Below are 16,797 nucleotides of genomic sequence, written 5' to 3'. Positions count from 1 at the left end.
CTCCTCCCTTCTGCCCTGGCTCCAGACTCACCTGCTCTCACTGGCCCCAGGTGCAGGGTCCATCATGGCCCCCTTCCCTTCATGTCTCACTTTGGCCACCTCCAGAAGCTGACTTGGATGACCAGGCATAGCAGGCTCTTTTTGCCCAGATGTTGGGTCAACAGTAGTCCACTTATCTCACTGGAAAGTCTTAAGACACCACATAAAACCAAATCATGGCTCTGCGCCCTCTGTATACATGACGCAGAACCCCAATATAACAGACTGGTGAGCAAGGAGGTGGGGGGAGATCAGAGGGTCCCTAGTAATGGCCCCCGAGTTGGAACTACTGAGAGGCTTGTCACCTCTGTGTCCCCCAGGAGATTCACTCCTCTCTCCCCTTCATCCCCGACCAGAAACACTCCAGATTTGTGCCAGCAGACTGGTTGACTGTACTGTGTCTTAAAGGACAAGGAGTGCATAATTCACTCATTTCTTCACTCAGCAAACACGTTTACATGATGGTATATATGGTGGAGGTTCCATGGGGCACAGGCCCCAGTTCCTGCCCTTCAGAGCTGAGGCCTCCGGGAATAGGTAAGGGAGCGTGGAGTGCAGTTCCAGAGTCAAGTTCAGATCGCAGCTCTACCGCCGACGCGCCGTGTGACCTTGGGGAAGTCACTTAACCCCTCAGGGCCTCAGTCTTCCCACCTATAAAATGCATACCGTAGTGATGCCCGCCTCCAGGACAGCTGTGAAATTGAAATAAGGTCATTTAGAGAAGCTCTGGGAACACTGCCCAGGGCAAAGTGCGGCAAGTATTTACTGCTCATTTAGCGGCCATTACTGAGCACCTACTATGTGCCAGGCACCAGGGATGCAGCAGTGATGGAGACACTGATGGGGTGCTAGGCCCCGGAGGGGTAGACAGGTGAGCAGTGCGGCATACCCAGGAGACCCCAGGTGTGGGAAAGCAGAGGCTCCTGGGGATCACACTCCCTCCACCTTTTCCTGCCCTGAACCTACAGCTGCTGGCCCCTCCTGCTCACCTGCCAGCCAGACCCCATTGTCCTGCGGCATCTGGGGAGCGCTTTGCCAATTGCCTGCCTCAAAGGTGCACTTGTCCTAGCTCTTGCCAGCTGGGGGACCTCAGGACAGTGCCTTGGCCTCTCATCACGTGCTTTCTTTCTGTGAGGGAGGACCCAGCCCCTTCCACGGGGGTTCAGCGAGGAGCAGGGGACAGACTGGATGGCATCCAGCCAGCAGGGTCAGCTCCTGCGGTGACCGGGAAGCAGCTGGTCAGCTTTAAACACACCTGCAGCTCCCCTGTGGCTCGCGGAGCCTCGTGGTCTGTGGTCTGCAGAGGTGGCCCAGGGCGGGTGATCTATCTGTGCCCCAGGTGTGGTAGAGGGGGTTAATTAAAAAGGTGGCTGGGAGATGAATTTCTGGAAACACAAATTGGAAACCAGTGCAAGCTATTGATCTGCCTAATGGGAAGCCGATGGTTTCTGAGTGTGCAGACAGCTCCGGCTCAGGCAGGTTACAGGAATCGATGTGGCCCCTTCCCCGAGCTGATCGGCCCAGGTGCACTGGGAACATGGGTCGGGGAGGGGCCGAGGAGGTGCCATACAGTTCTGTGTCTGAACCTTCCACTTCTTGGCTAATGAGAACACCCAGGGCAGAGGAGACCCTGCGGCTTTCTGTGCCTGTGTGGACCCCAAGGCTCTAAGTTCCTGTAAGGTGGCCTAATGCTCCTGCTACAGAAATTCTCTTTTGAGGTGTTTGTGAATCCCAGGCCCTCCCACCAAAGAAAGTCAAGTCTGGAACTCTGAAAAGGAAGCATAGGGAGGGAGGCCACACGGAGGAGAGGAAGGGTTCTATAGAGGTTGCTATATGTCCATGGAGCCCATCCTTCCTCTGCCTCCCTGTCCCTCCCTTCTTCTTCTCTCACCCACTCCCCTTTCTCTGTTATAGCCGAAATTGGTCATAGCCCCGTGGAAGAAGAAAGATGCCTGATGTGTCACTAGAGGTGAGGGATCCTTTTGAGGCATGCCCAGTGGGAGGACTTTCTTTTTCTTCCGGTTGAGTCTAGTTTCTCTTCACTCTTTGAACACTTGGAGACATGAATGAATTCCCCTGGTCACTGTGTCACTCATTTGTCGGCTCACTCGGCTGTTCACCACATCCCTGTCTTCCCATCTTTATTTAGCTCAGCCTTTTTTTTCAAGCAAGAAGGGAGATTTCTTAGGAGAACATAGACAGCCCAAGGACAGGCAGAGAATAGAGTAGCTGGTCCTCCCCAAAGATGGGAGCCAGCAACTGTTTAATACATGCGAAGCCAAGCCTGCTGTATCTTTTGGCCATTCTGGGGTCACACATTCACTCACCTCTGCTCCTCTTTGTACATCACTAGACCCTTCCATCTTTTAAATCTCTTGGCTTCTCCCCATTTCCACTGCCATGACCCTAGTGGAAAGCACTATTCTTCTTTTTGCCTGGGAAACTGAGGCAGCCTCCTGAATTTTCTCCCGAATCCCACCCTTGCCCATTTCCAATCTGTGTCTCTCACTACAGCCAGAGGGATTTTTAGAAATGAACAGTTTATTCAACAGATTTCACTGATCCTAGGAAAGACGTCAAAATCATAAGCACGGTGTGGAAATGGATTACCACTCCCCCACATTCGGTGCCCTGTATCCAAGTGCCCTGCTCGGTTGGAGGATTATACAGCACGGCCCATGTTGTCCTCAGGCATGGCAGAGGGGCTGCTGAACAGTGGAAACAGATGTGAGCACACGCGTTAAGAACCAGTGAGTAAGTTACCACTTTTCTTTTCCTTTTTCCACGACGATGGCAATATTCCAGATAGAGACAGCCTGCTCTGTCAACCTGAGTGCAGAGGGGAGAGGAGACGAAGGAGAGCCACATGTGCATGTAGTCTGAGACATAAAGAAACGTTATTGTAGGCCACTGAGATCTAGAGAATTGTGTGTTAGGCAGCGTAACCCATCCTAACCTACCCGATACCCATAATCCATGAACTCTTGCCCATCGCCCCATTGCTTTGCTGAGGCACCACTGGCCTTTCGGTCCTTACACAAGTTGCTCCCTCCCTCCTTACAACATTTGTCTGTGACTCTCTCTCTGCTGGGAAAGTTCTTCACTCCCACTGTTGGGCAGTTGACAGTTACTCACCAATGAGGTGTTGGCTTCGCTGTGAAGTACTCAGGAAAGGATTGCCTGATCCCTGTTCAGAATACCTAGAATTTACCTTCTTTGTCATTAGAGCTCTTTCACTGCACTCTCAGTTGGAGGAAAACAGAGCCCAGGGATTTAGATCATGCTTCTTTGAGGCCCTACTCCACCCCCCACCAATGTGCCCGGGCCCATGCTGAGGGGCTGGAGGTAAGGGGGTACATCAGCCCTGCGCCCTGCTCCCACAACCTGCCCCGTGATGGGGGAGATAGGTGTGCAAGCAGCAGCATTTGAACCCATTATGATCGTTGTAGCAGAAATTAGTGTAAAGAGGCCAGCGAGGAGGCAAGGAAGAGGGGGAGTCAGAGATGGCTTTGAGGAGATTTTGGAGGTGTCCAGGTGGGGGGAGCTTCCTGGGAGAGTGGGCGATGGGGGGATCTGATGGAGGGATTGTAGGGCAAGAAGTGGTGCCCAGAGTTTCCAGGACTTGAAAGAGGATGAACCCAGGAGAAGTTGGAACCAGAAGTAAATATCTGGCGTCTGTGTGTATTCCTGGGAACACAAGTGAGCGTTCCTGTTGGAGTGCCTTTGCAAGCTCATGGTGTTGGCTTCTTGGGGTCGAGGGATGGTGATAACGATGACAGTGGGTTCCAAGCCCTTTCACACCGTGGATATCAGTGGCAGGCTCTGATCCGAGGGTGTGGTGGGTGTGTGTGGGCAGCTGTGTTCCCGGACACAGCAGCGGGAGAGACATCTTTGTCTCCACTCTGCTCATTGGACACGTCTGGATGCCTTAAATTCCTGACTTTGTCTTCTAAGAAAACCCACCACGGTTCTTTCTAGTGAATCAAGGCTTCCTGTGTACACAGCCCAGTAGTCATTTAAAACGTGTGTCAGGTGAACAAAATGAAAGAGAGACGAATCGCCGAAGCATCACGTCCCTGGGTATGATGTCTCTCCGCGTGCTCTTGTTGTGAAAAGAATCCTCAGGGACCAGGATGAAACCAGATGCTCCATGATTAGGGGCTGTGGTCACTCAGCAGGCCCCTGCTCTGGGGAAGTGAGGTGTTTCCTGGGGTTTGAGGGCCCTGATGGGACATGACAGAAAAGCTTCTCAGCCTCCCAAAGGTTGGAGGGTGGGCAGTGATGCTGGAAAAGTCACCCCCCTCTGTGGCCCTTGAGTTTCTCGCTGTTGGAATAGGGAGGGAGGTACCATTCCCCGACTGCCAACCTCACTGGCTGTGTGGCTTAGGCAGTAGGTGGACAGTTCTCGGCGGAGCCCATTGATTCCAAGGAATTGTGGCTGTTTGCTGGTATTATTTTCATGCGGGTTGTGAGGTGGACCCTGCTGGGCTCCCCATACTGGAGGGGACAGACACCCACAGAAACTGGACCAGACCCAGCACACAAGCTCTCCTCAGAAAAGCTGACCTCTGTGTGGTGGTTGTCTAGAGGAAGGGACGTCAGCCCTCACTGGGGGGAGGGGGGGGTGGGAGGTAGATGGAATAGCACAACCAAGGAGAAGTCTTGTGAGCTGGGACCAGAAGCGGAGGAAGAGGAGACAGGCGGGGGCAGGGGGGCAGGTATGGAAGGGAGCAGAGGAGCAAAGGCCTGCAGGCCCAGGCAGGCCTAGGCGGTGGTGAAAGGAATGCCCTCCTCCTGCCTCAGAGAGCTGGTTGAATCTGGCACAACGGGGCCGCTTCCACGGCTCTCTGGGCTAGAGGGTGATGCTGAGCTCCTGCCTGGCCCTCCGCCCGTCTTGCCGTTTTCAGGTCCAGCAGAGCTCACCCGCAGAGCGTAGACGTGAGCCTGCCCACCCGACGGATGGGAGCACGGGCTCTGGTCAGATGATGGGGGGGGCTAGGGGCCCCCCCGCGGCGGAGCAGAGGCCACAGGCGTGGGCAGTGTAGAAGCTGAGGCTGCACGCTGCCAGGGTCCGGCTAGGGTCAGTTCCAAAGCCAGTCGGCTCCTCCCTAGGGCCCCTGCCTCTCAGACTAGCTAGTGCCTGCTGGTGAGGCTTCAGAACCTTCCAGGCCACAGCGGGAGGGATCTGGATCTCTCCAGATCAGCACATAGGTATCACTTAGTGTGCCCTCTCAGACTGGCATCCCCGGCAGGCTGCAGGGCCCAGCTGCGGAGCCCAACGCTGCGTGTCTGTGCTCCATGTGAAACAGTGCTGCAATCCATGAGTAGTGTCCGCAGCGGGTGAGGAAGGGGAGACCTGGGTTATGCACGCCAGCCATTTGCCACTCCTGGTACACCCCCTCATTTTGCATATGGAGAAACTGAGGCCCAGAGGGAAGAATGCCCTCGTCCAATTGCCTGTCCTTTCACTTCCCGCTCTGGCCTCTCGACAGAACTCTTGGTACCCCCCGTGACACCACGTGAAAACAGTCAACTATGTGTTGTGACAAGGAAATCATAGTGGATGTGTCTGGACCCACACCATGTTTCTCTTCTTGTTTTTCCCCTTTGCCTCTGTTCTGTTGTAATACTTCGTGTGTTTCGTGCATTATGAAGGATGGTGGGACAATGGACCTCCGTGGGCCCGCAGCTCAACTCCAGAACTAGAACATTCCCAGTCACTTCCATCTTCTCCTTGCCTGGAGGTCACCCCTCTCTGCAATTTGGTGTTTGTTTGTTTGCCATTCTCTTGCTCACAGGCCGACTGAATAAGCCTAAACATTAATTTGCTTCTTTGTTCTCAAGCTCTAAAAACTTGCTCTCTGTATGTAGATCTCTAAAATTTGCATTTTTGTACTCAACATTTCCCTCTCTCTGAGCTTGAGCTGTGCTGCTGTGTAGCTGGAGTTTGCTGTCACCGGTGTGGAAAGAAATGGTGTGACTGTGCTACAATTTCTTTTTGCATTGCCCTGTCAGTGAGTATCTGGGTCACTTCCTCTCTCCCCCTCCTCTTGCGAACAGTGCTGCGACGAACTCTTCTTGGGTGTGCCTTGTGTGGCTCCTGGGAGTGGATTTGCAGGGTGCTAAGGTATGGGACTGGTCAACCTAACAAGAAAAGGCCAAAGCGGTTTTCAGTGTGGCCAGACCAGGTTTCACACTCGTCAACCGTGGGTGCCAGCTGATCTACATCCTCTCAGACCCTCGGTGCTGTCAGATGTCACATGTCTTCCTCACTGTGAGCCTGATGGATGTGAAATCTCTCACGGGGACCTTACCTTGCACTTCCCTGCATCCTCGTGACATCGGGCAGCTTTTCCCGCGTTCATCTGTGCACTCCGTTTCCTCCTCTACGACATGCCTGCTGTGGTCTTTTTGCTCATTGCCTCTCTTCTTCCTGTGGATTTGTAGGACTTCTTTATGTATTCTGGATACTGATCCTTTGCTAGTTGTACATATACTTTTAGTGATTTGTCTTTTCACCCGTCATTTGGTGAAAGGAAATTTACATTTTACTGCAGTCAAACCTGTCGATTTTTTTTTATGCTTGCTGAGCTTTTAACACCTTGGTAAAGAAATTGTTCCCAACGCCAAGTTTGCAAAGATATTCCCCCAGAATATCCCCCTCTTCAACTTCTCTCTTTCAAATATAGATTTTTAATGTGTCTGGAATGGGTTCCGATGTCCCAGCACCGTTTACTAACTGGGCCGCCTTTCTCCAGTCACATGTCAAGAAGCCTTTTAAAAACTCCTAAGTATTGAGCTCTTCAGATCTCGGATCATTTGTAGTACACCTGCAGTCATTCATGCCTGCTGTCCGCGTGTTCTCCCCTCTCCCTCTTTCTACCATTGCGATCCCTGGTACGTGCAGGTGCCCCAGGAGGCCCTGTGTAGCCGTGTATGGATTATTTTTCTATGTTTCTTTCTTTATCGTTTTTTGAGAAGGAGAGAGAGAGAGAGTGGGGAAGGGGCAGAGACAGAGAAAATCCTAAGCAGGCTCCATGCTGTCAGTGCAGAGCCCGATGTGGGGCTCGGTCCCCTGACTGTGAGAACGTGACCTGGGCTGACAGCGAGAGTCAGACGCTTAACCGACGGAGTCACCCAGGCGCCCCATCCATGGATGTTTTGTGAGGATGAGGAAACAGGAGCACAGAGGAGGGTTGAGTTTGTAATGGCCACACAACGACCGTGTTGGGTGACCCCAACGTGGAGTCTGTCTCCGATTCTCTGAAGGCGGGTTCTGTGTTCCTTCCTCTTGGTGTCTGGCTGTGCACAGTAGGGCTGGTGGGTTGGGACCCAGGACCCTGGGGCTGTCGGTGGAGGGATCGGACATGACAGCCTGCGTTTCCGTTTCCATCCCATGGGCTCCCCTGAGCCGGTGTGAAAGCCATTTGGGCACATTGTTCCTGGGGGCCTGAAAACCTCCTGCCACCTCTGCTTCTCACCCCTGCCTCACCCCTCCTGCTGTCATTTTGATGATGAAGGAGCTGAGGTTTAACTCCTACCTCTCACTCCCCACCGGCTCCTTGCCCGGTAAGGGGAGGGAGAGCCCTGGGAGCAGTACGCCAGCACCCTCAAACCTGGAACAGAGTCGAATCCTTGCCGGGAAGGCTCCACCCTTGCTCTGAGTGATGCAGAGTCATGGCCTCTGATGATGTGGATGACAACTCACTTCGGCAGCATTTGTGATGTGCCGGGGCCCGGTCTGAGCATTCCGTGGGGTCCTCGCCACCCTGTGAGGAGACACTGTTTTTACACTCATCTTATAGATGCGGAAGCTGAGGCTCAGAGCCGTTATGAGGCTCCAGACTCCACGCTCTTCACCACGAGACTGCATGGTCCCTTTGGACCCCGACCAGGCCCTAGCTCTCCCTCCTGGTGACTGGTCCAGGACCCGGGGATGGGTCTGCCATGGGGCCCCTCACGGAGTGCAGAAGAGCTTTGTCCCTGAACCCTGGATCCATGGTGGGTCTGGGCCTGCCCTGGGCCTCCTTGGCCCTGGAGGGTGCCCTCCCCGGCTTCCGAGGCTGAGCCAGGCCAGCCGGTGTTGCTCCTGTTTGCGGCCGGGGAGTCCCAGCTCCAGTTAGAGACTTCTCTCTTTTGTAGGCTCTAGAAACTCTGAGAACGGCCCTAAATGCTGGGCCCTCGATTAAGGGGTTTCAGAAGGCAGGAGCCCCAGGGACGCCTTGCTTTGCGAAGCCTCTTGTGTTCCAGGGAGCTGCTCTCTGTGGCCACCTCAAGACGAGGTGTTTTTGACAAACATGTGTCACCTGCATGACACTTGTAAGCAGTTATGCCATGGCCATAAATCTGGGCTTGTGCTGCCGAGTGCGATACCGGCTCCTACATGTGGCTGAAGCACCGCCAACAGTGTCTCTGCTGTTTGTCTGGCAGTGGGGGTGCCAGGCTGCTTCAGGACACATCGGCTCCCAGCCAGTGGCTGTATGCTATGAAGGTCCCAACGCCGACGTCTTTCTCAGCATCCCACCCTCCCTTCCTAACCTTCGCTGGCTCCCACTGGATGTCTCACAATGTGGACACTTTTGCACCCAGTCGTGCTAATTGCTCTGAAAAGAAATAAAGCGGGAGGGGTGTGCAGGGAGTGACACAGGCCGTTCGGGAAGAATGATCTGTGATCTCGGGTTTGTTTAACAAACCTACTGGGTCAGAGCCTGAAGGAAACGGGGGGGAGCCGTGCAGGTATCCGGGAAGAGCATGCTAGCCAGGAGAGCTGCACATGCAAAGGCCCGGAGGTCAGGTTGGGTCTCAGGGGTTGGAGGCAGGTGTGTCTGGAGTGCAGTGAGAGGCGCAAAGCTGGGGGCAGGGTGGGAGTAAGGAGCATCGTGTGGGATGGTGAGGCATTTGGGTTTCACCTGGAGTGTCATGGAAAGCGGCTGGAAGGCCCTGGGTAGGTCCAGGAAACTGTAGAGGAGGCCAGATGGCTTAGGCGCAGCCACTCCCGGGCCAACTATACCTTGGTCGTAACTGTGCTGACTGTAGATCCTAGCTGTAGAGCGGAACCCAGGTGACAGCAAACATGAGGGCCAGGTGACGGTCCCGAGGCCGGCCAGTCCATCTGTCTGCAGCCAGGCCTCTGCCTATAGATCCTGCAGCCTGTGCATCCTGCCCGGAATGCTGGGATGCCGGGATCAGTTAGTTTCTGCTGCGGAATAACCACCCCGAAACGTAGCGGCTTGCACCAACTATTGACTTAGCTGAGCAGCTAGCTGGTCGGGCAGGTCTTCCGGGCTCCCTCAAGCATGTGTGGTCAATGGCAGGGGTCGGCTCATTGCCGGCTGGCTGTTGGCCGGGGCGACTGGGGCGGTGGTGAGTAGGCTACACGTGTCCCATGCTTCCAGGAGGCCGTCTGGGCTTCTGCACATGGTGGTGCCAGGGTCCCGAGAGGGTGGGCACGCAAGGCCACGAGGCTCTTTGAGGCCTACGCCTGAAATTGGCACGGCATCATTTCCACCACATTCTGTCGGCCAGAGCAAGTCACGGAGCCAGCGCAGATTCAAAGCGGGAGGATCTAGACCCCACCCCTGATGGGAAGAGCTGCCCCATCATAGTGCAAAGGGTACGGAGACAGGGGGGTGGAGGAACAGAGCTGTTTAGGGGTCAACCGCAGTGTCCCGTGTTCTGGAGAGAGGAGCAAGGCAGGAGCCAGGCCCCAGAACAGTCAGCCATGGCTGTGTCTCTGTCACCCTGAAGAAACCAGACCCCCAACAATCCAGGACTAAGCAGAGGAAGCTCAGACCATTTGTTACTTTGTCACCAAATGCCACCTAGCCGGTAGCAATAGACTCAACAGTCCCCATGGAGGTGTCTTTCTCTGGGATGTTTACACCCAAGGACTGCGGAGATCATATGGAACATCGCACACCTTTGGCACCACCTCTTCCAGGAAGCCCTCCAGGCTTCTTCTGGGCTCTCCCAGGCTCACCCCCCTCCCCCCGTCACAGAAGACAGTGTACTTGTGTCCCTCATTGGTGCATGTGTATGTCAGCCTCCTGAGTCAGAAAGGCCAAGGCCTGAGGACGGGGCTGTGTCTCACTCACCCCGAATCCCTACTCCTAGCTGGGAGTGTGCACTGAGGGTGAGGCTGGCAAGGTATGGTGTACTGGGGACCTGCATTCAGTGCTGACTCACAGTTGATGTCTGCAAGGGAAGGGGAGGGTCACTGTACCTGGTAGCAGGCCCCAGATGAGCTCGGCCTGGAGCCGGGACGGGGGGTGCTGGGAACGGATGCTGGATGCAGGCGGCAGCCAGAGCTCAGCGGAGCAAGGGCAGAGACCACAGTCCTCTTGCAGTCAGAAATGGGTCTCAAGCTCTGGGCGCCAGCACCAAGGCGGGAAGGCAGCCCACAGGAGAGCGTGCAGAGAAGCCATTCCGGGTGTTCAAGGCCAGTACTGGGCAGATGGAAAGGCAGGCAGGACCGGCCAACCCTGAGGGAAAAAGAAATATGAGCCACGTTTGGCTATAGTCGGCTTTCGCTTATTGGAGTTTCCCTCGCCTGAGATCCACTGTACCCAAAATCAATATTATTAGCATTAAAAAAGAGAAGCCAACTAGGATGTAGCACCCCCGAATGCACTGTGGTTTCGGTGCCATCACAGCGCAGGAGAAAAATCTTCATCACCTTCTCATGCATACCAGAGACAAGGGAGGGAAGAATGGCGGCGGGGGGGGGGGGGGGGGAAGCAGGGGGGGGCGGGGAGCGGTCTTCACCAGGCCTCCAGGAGTGCCTCCCTGGGGCTCATAGTGAGTTAAGCCAGCCAGGCCTGCTAGTGTGGCAGCTCGTCCTGCCCACCTGGCATCAGCACCATTGCCCCGGGCTGGGCCGGGCAGTCTCCCTTGGGGACAGAGCTTGAAGCTTTTGCAGTTTGTAGTGGTCTGTTGTATTTAGAAACCCGAGCATCCCAGGGTCATAAATTACCTTGAACTAGTTTGCTAACCCTTGTGACTCGATACAGCGCCTTCTCAGAAGCGGCCAGTTATGTCAACGACTGAGTGAGGCGTGGCCCAGTCCTCGCAGTGAGGCAGCGTGTGCCAGGCCTGGCGTGGATGGTGGATGGTAGCCACCCAGGACCACGGGGACGATGCAGGGAGGTGCCGCAGGTCTGTGCACGGCATTTCTGTGGAAACGCACTCCAGAAGGGAGAAGGGTCTGTGAGTCCATGAAGTGGGATTCTCACTCCCAGCACGTGGTCGTGAGAGCTGTAACACATGGAAGAGGCAGAGCGCACCGTGTAGTTCAGCATTCCTGTTACGTCCCCGCTAGAGGATCAGCTCCTGCTTGCACCTTCCCAGGGATGGGGGCTCATCGCTGCCTGAGCCATTGCACACTGACAGGAAGTTAGCTTCCCGCAACTTCCAGCTCCATCATCTGGGTACATGTTCTGAATCCGTGCTTGCAACAGCCGGGACAGAGTGGGAGGCCGTTGCAAGGCTGCTGGCCAGCTAGGACGGCTCTCCCAGCCTTTCCTCCATTGCCACAGCCCTCTGGGCACAACAGGTGCTAACGGGCCCATCTGGTTAGACATTCCGAGTGTTACCCCTGCACTGCAAGTTCATTGGCCACGGCAATGTTGACATCAAGAGAAACACGTGTCATTTTCTCATCCCTAGAAAGAGCTCCAACCCCCTCCCCGTTTTTGTATTCAGAAAGCAGAGGGGTGACCCACACGTTCTGGGGTCATGGGGAGGAGATTCAGGTGTGAAGGGAGCATCTGCTTGTAATGTGGGACCCAGTTCCAGGATCCCCTGGCATTCCTTGAAATTTGCTGGAGAAACACAACCCATTTGATGTTCAAAACCAGGCTTCCAACAGAATGGGACAGCTGAAACAGCCCAAAAATGGACAAACCGCATGAAACAGGTTTTGAAGGCCGCAGCCTTTCTGGCAGTCTGAGCCTCCCGGAGCAGCAGGGAACGGGTTTTGCCGGGAGACGCCCGTTTGCGATGGTGCGCGCGCTCCTTTTCCCCCGGGCGAGACAGGTGCAAACTCAGATGTATTCATTTTCCACAAACGAAACGACTCGGTTTTGACCATGTTGCAGACCTAGGACTTGGCTCCCTTGTTCCCGGGGGGTGTGCGTCTGGTTTTCACTCCATTCCGAAGGAGCCTGTGGAGGCTCCCAACTTTGGACCTTCTAATGATAATGATTTACTGGTTTCAGGGGGTTCGGGGTGGGGGTGGCGGGGGGAGGTGGGACAAGAAGAGTGATGCAGAGTTTGGAGTCTGAAGGAATGATTAGCTGCGTGGAGGGCCCGGGGCCAGTGCTGATGCTGTAGTTAAGGCACAAGGACTTTCCGCAGCACCAAGGCATCACCTTTTGCTTCTCATCAACCCCTTGAAACGAACACAGTCATGTTCACTGATAGGAATCAGTACCACGTAATGAGTGTCCGCCGTGGGTCGGGGCCTCGCCGCACCTGTACAACCAACCCCACCCGTTCACGAGGGTTATGGTGCGCCCCAGTGTTTGAGCTCTGGGAGACTGGGGTAGAGAAATGCTGAACAGCTTCCCTAGACAACACGGCTTTCAAATGCAGATCTGAGACTTCCCACCCAAAGCCTTTCCAGGTCCTGTCCTTGGTGCCTGTGGAAGGTACAGATTTCCAGGCCTTGTCCTTGACGTGTCTGACTCCGTAGGGTCGGGGGCGGGGCCGGAGACTCTGAATTTTGCCCCCTTCCCGCGTGATTCCAGCAGGCAGCCTGGACACCCAGCCTCTGTCCAAGCAGGCCAGCGTCCAGTATTCGGCTGTGCCCAGCTCACCAGTGTGAGCTCAGAAACACCGAACCAAGCAGTTCCCGTAGATCCCCCCACCCCCCACCCCCCACCCCTGGCACAAGAATCCTAAAACCCTGACTGGCATTTTCCAAAGGTCCCAGCAAGCTTCTCGGGACCCTGAGCAGCCAGCCAGTGAAACCTGAGGACTGCTTGTTTGGGGAGTGTGGGGGCTGCTTCTGGAGAAGGTGGGCTTGGTTACAAGTGTTGTCTTAATTGGAACGAGGACGTGGAAGGGAAAGCAATGAGTCCAAATTAATCCGTTTTCCTGTGAACCTCTCCCACCACCCCGTGCCAAGGCGAGGCAGCCTTTGTAATTAACTGACTGGGCCTTTTCTCCCCCCAAACCCAAAGTGGGAGCGTGCGATTTATTTTGTGTGCGAGGTGGTATGAAAATGGCCAAAGTTGGCAGATGAGGCTGGGATGTTGGTGGCGCTGGGTAAACAGGGCTGAGCTGTCCGTCACCTCCAGGTCGGAATGGGGAGCTGGCTCCAAGGCAGGGACCGGGGCTGGGGCCACGGAGGTGCTGTGCCGAGGGCTGAGCAGGTGGCCTTGGGAGGAGAGCAGAAACTTCTTAGCACTGTGGATGGGAGTAGAGGCACTACAGTTCTGAAATCAAACCCTTCTCCTCATCCTACCTGTGTCACCACGGACCAGACACTGAACTCTCCAAGCGTCAGAGTCCACGTGGGTTCAGCGGTCTTTACTGAGTGCCTGCCGTATGTAGTGGACCCAAGTTCATCTGCCTGATGCGCATAAAGACCATCACTGAGACACGGAGTATAAAGCAAAGCAAGAGTTTATTCTTGCAAGGCAGGAGGGCGAGCCTCACATCCACCTCCCTAGAGGAGGAGAGTCAGGGGTACTTAGTGGCGAAGGAAAAAGGTCAGGGTACAAAGTTGCGGCTGCTAACCCTTTGGTTACCCTTTTCAGTCCCCAGGGTCTTTTGATCCGTCCTCATTCTTGTGGGTATTGGGACCACGACCCGGCCGCGGCCGTTACTTCCTGCTGAGGTGGGGTGAAGACTGGGGTGAGACTAGTGGAAACGTTGGGGTGGAAAGGAATGTTCTGCATTACCGGGATTTTTGTACTTTGGTCGATAGTTCCTGTACCATGTTGTGTCTAGGGTTTTAGGGGTACTGGAGAACAATAGGTAGCATGTTGTCCTCATGGCCTGATTCCCTTGCACCAGTTCCCCTGCGTCAGAGGTTCAGGTCCGGCACAGGCTCACTGGTCTGAGCAGGGTCCCTTTCGACCTCCTCCCTGCTGACAGGTGTAGGGAACCTGTGGATTCTTGTCATTCAAGTGTGAATCCACGGCTCAATTCCCTGTAGTCTCGGGGGAGTGGGGGGTCAATGGCACCTCGCAGGGTCTGACCTGTCCAGTGAGGCTGGAGCTGGTCCTCTGGGCTCCCGCTCTTCAGGTCTTTAGTGACATCTTTAGTGACACCTTTGGATGTCACCAAGGGACTCAGGCAGCGTGAAGACACATCTGTGAGGTACATCAGCCTGCCGGAAGCAAAGTCAGGCCCTGGATGTACCTGATAGTATCCAAATCGCTGGTGGGAGCCCCGCCAGCAACTCCTAGGTCATGAAAAGAACATAGAAAGTCTTCCATATAACATTCCACAGGGGCTGAAACCAAGCCCTCTTCTAGAGACCACTCTTTCCCAAAGCAGGGCAGATGGCACGGGTTGTTCCCAAGTGAAGTGGGTTTCTTGGCAGAGCTTTGCCAAGTTCATTTTTTTCCCTTTTTCCACTCTCTCGGTGTCTCCAGGAAGCGTGTGATTTCCACTGAATGCCCAAGGCCTTGGACGCTGTGGTTGTCACTCCATTGTCACGCTGAATTATTAGCAGCACTCCAAGCCTAGAAAGGCTGCGTGCCGGTCTTCCCCAGGTTTGGGGCGTCTCAGTTGTACACCCTTGAGAACTTGTGGGCACCCAGTCTTAGGATTGTTTTTCGCACAAGCGTTGCCTTTTGTAGCATTTCGCTGAAATCGGAGCCCGCAGTATACTTCTGGATCCACTGGAGAGTGGCATCTTTCCCATAACGGGTGCTTCGAGGAATGTGGCTAATTATTTCTTTCATCAGATGCTCTAGGGTAAGGATTCATTCTATTTCCAGCCGGTGTCAATGCCAGCGCGGTGTCCAAACCCCCACTCCTTACTTAACTCCTCTTTGGTCCTCCAAGGGACGTTGGGGTTGATATGTAGTTAAGTCTATCTTTGGCACGGAAGCTCTTCCAGAGGGTCTTGGAGTCTTTGACGGGCTGCCAGCATGGTTCCCTTGGGCAGTCGGTCCACTTTGTGGCGTCTTCCGCAGCGGACGATAGCTGATGGGTCACCACTGCACCCAGCTCTTCCTTGTCTTTGACCCGTGACACTGTCCCCATCCGTGAACACGTCCACGTCTGGATGCTCCGATGGCAGCTTGTCCAGTCGGGATGGCTGCGATCAGCTTGTTCAGCTATCCGTGTGTCTCTGGTGATCTTTCTGAGTGGCCCTTGGATCACCGGGCCACTTACTCTCACGTGTACCTCGGGTGGTCTGGCTTCGGTTTGCGGGGCTTCAGGGAAAAGCAGTGTTCGCTCTCAGTGCTTCCAGTCAACACAGTGGGAGAAAACTGGAAACCTTAGTTTGGAGAGTCAGGGTCAGATATTCAAGGAAACCAGAAGAATTCAGGACCCAGCCCAGGTGTATAGACAACCAACGAACCCTCCAAGACGGTTCATCGGAACTATGATCTTACATTTTCACAGGTGTGTTACTGGAACAATCGCTCTGTCTGAAACCACCCTCATCTCCACCAAAGATAGCCAGATTAGGACACATTTGTTTGTGAAATTGTCCAGTTGAAGCTGGGCCTGTTTACACAAGCGCCATCACAACGGTGATTGGTCATACAGGTGTTTGGTTGTTCAATCTGCTTCGCTGGAACTTTTCGTAAGGAATGTCAGATTGAACTTTTAACAGCCTTGTCAGGCTAAAGAAGCCAAGCCACATACTGGCCATCAGCCTTTGCCTGCCATACCTATAGGTGTGGGTGGCTCCCTCTCTTCTCGAGATCCCCCAAATACCCTGAGGTTCCTGCACCTGCCAGGAAGTGACAACCTTCCTTATTCACCTGGTAGGGCTGCTGGAAACTTTGTAAGCAAGGTACGAGGCAAGTTTTCCAAGGGGCTTCTTTGGCTCGGCAAAGTCAACCTTAATTAGCTCCTTAAAGCTCTCTGATTGTAGCTGAGTCTAGGCATAGCTCCCTCAACTATGACATTCCAGTCAAAGCCTTGGCAACACGGCCAATGTTTCCAGTGGCGTCCTGTTGCAAGGAGAACGGATTCGTATCGACCTTCTGCAAATAAATACACTGCCGTGAAAGTACGAGAATACTCCCTGAGAGTTTTGAATTCTGGTGGTACCAGGTAGGGAGAAAGGGATAAATGTTTCCTATCTGTTTATGAAGAAATTACTTACCAAACGTCTGCCAAATGTCATGGGCAGACTGAAATTTAGAAGAGCAAACATTAGAGGACCAGCAATGTTTACACAAGTGTCTGTTTGAAAGCAGTTTCCCCATTAGTTCCGGGAATTCTTACTAAGCTTAGCTTTATGATCCTGAAGGGATCAGAGAGCTGTATTTGTCAATGCAGTGCAGCTGGCAGGGAGATTCTGTGACACACGATACTTCAGTAGTTAGGATTACAAGCGATGACGCTATACCAGGACATATGAAAACCTTAGGAATCTTATAAAATCTCTAGGACACTTAGAGCGATCACCCATACAACAAAGCCTAAGAAGGTTCCTCATCGCTTATTTGATGATGCCTCCCATGTCATTTGACACACCAGGGAATAAGCCTAATTCGTCAAAAAGACTTCCATTCCCAAGCTGGGTTTTGGAAGTTGGTGAAATACCAGAAGGTTTCAAAACAC

The 16,797-nt window shown here is 54.1% G+C and overlaps 1 protein-coding gene and 2 long non-coding RNA genes across 8 annotated transcripts in view; 1 reads left to right on the top strand and 2 right to left on the bottom strand.

Annotated features, from left to right (window-relative positions):
* Positions 1-16,797, top strand: part of IQSEC1 (IQ motif and Sec7 domain ArfGEF 1) — a 460,032-nt gene that overhangs the window by 176,469 nt on the left and 266,766 nt on the right. The gene's annotated exons all lie outside the window — the stretch shown is intronic.
* Positions 5,846-10,530, bottom strand: LOC128314856 (uncharacterized). Its single transcript, XR_008296991.1, has 3 exons — positions 10,262-10,530; positions 7,656-7,808; positions 5,846-6,472 (listed from the first exon to the last, which is right to left on the bottom strand). It is a non-coding gene; the product is annotated as an uncharacterized LOC128314856 (long non-coding RNA).
* Positions 13,648-14,733, bottom strand: LOC128314853 (uncharacterized). Its single transcript, XR_008296988.1, has 2 exons — positions 14,244-14,733; positions 13,648-13,874 (listed from the first exon to the last, which is right to left on the bottom strand). It is a non-coding gene; the product is annotated as an uncharacterized LOC128314853 (long non-coding RNA).

This window comes from Acinonyx jubatus, chromosome A2 (genome assembly GCF_027475565.1).
Source record: "Acinonyx jubatus isolate Ajub_Pintada_27869175 chromosome A2, VMU_Ajub_asm_v1.0, whole genome shotgun sequence".
In the NCBI taxonomy this organism is placed as follows: Eukaryota; Metazoa; Chordata; class Mammalia; order Carnivora; family Felidae; genus Acinonyx; species Acinonyx jubatus.
The sequence above is the reverse complement of the archived record's forward strand: the minus strand, read 5'-3'. Positions and strand labels throughout refer to the sequence as shown.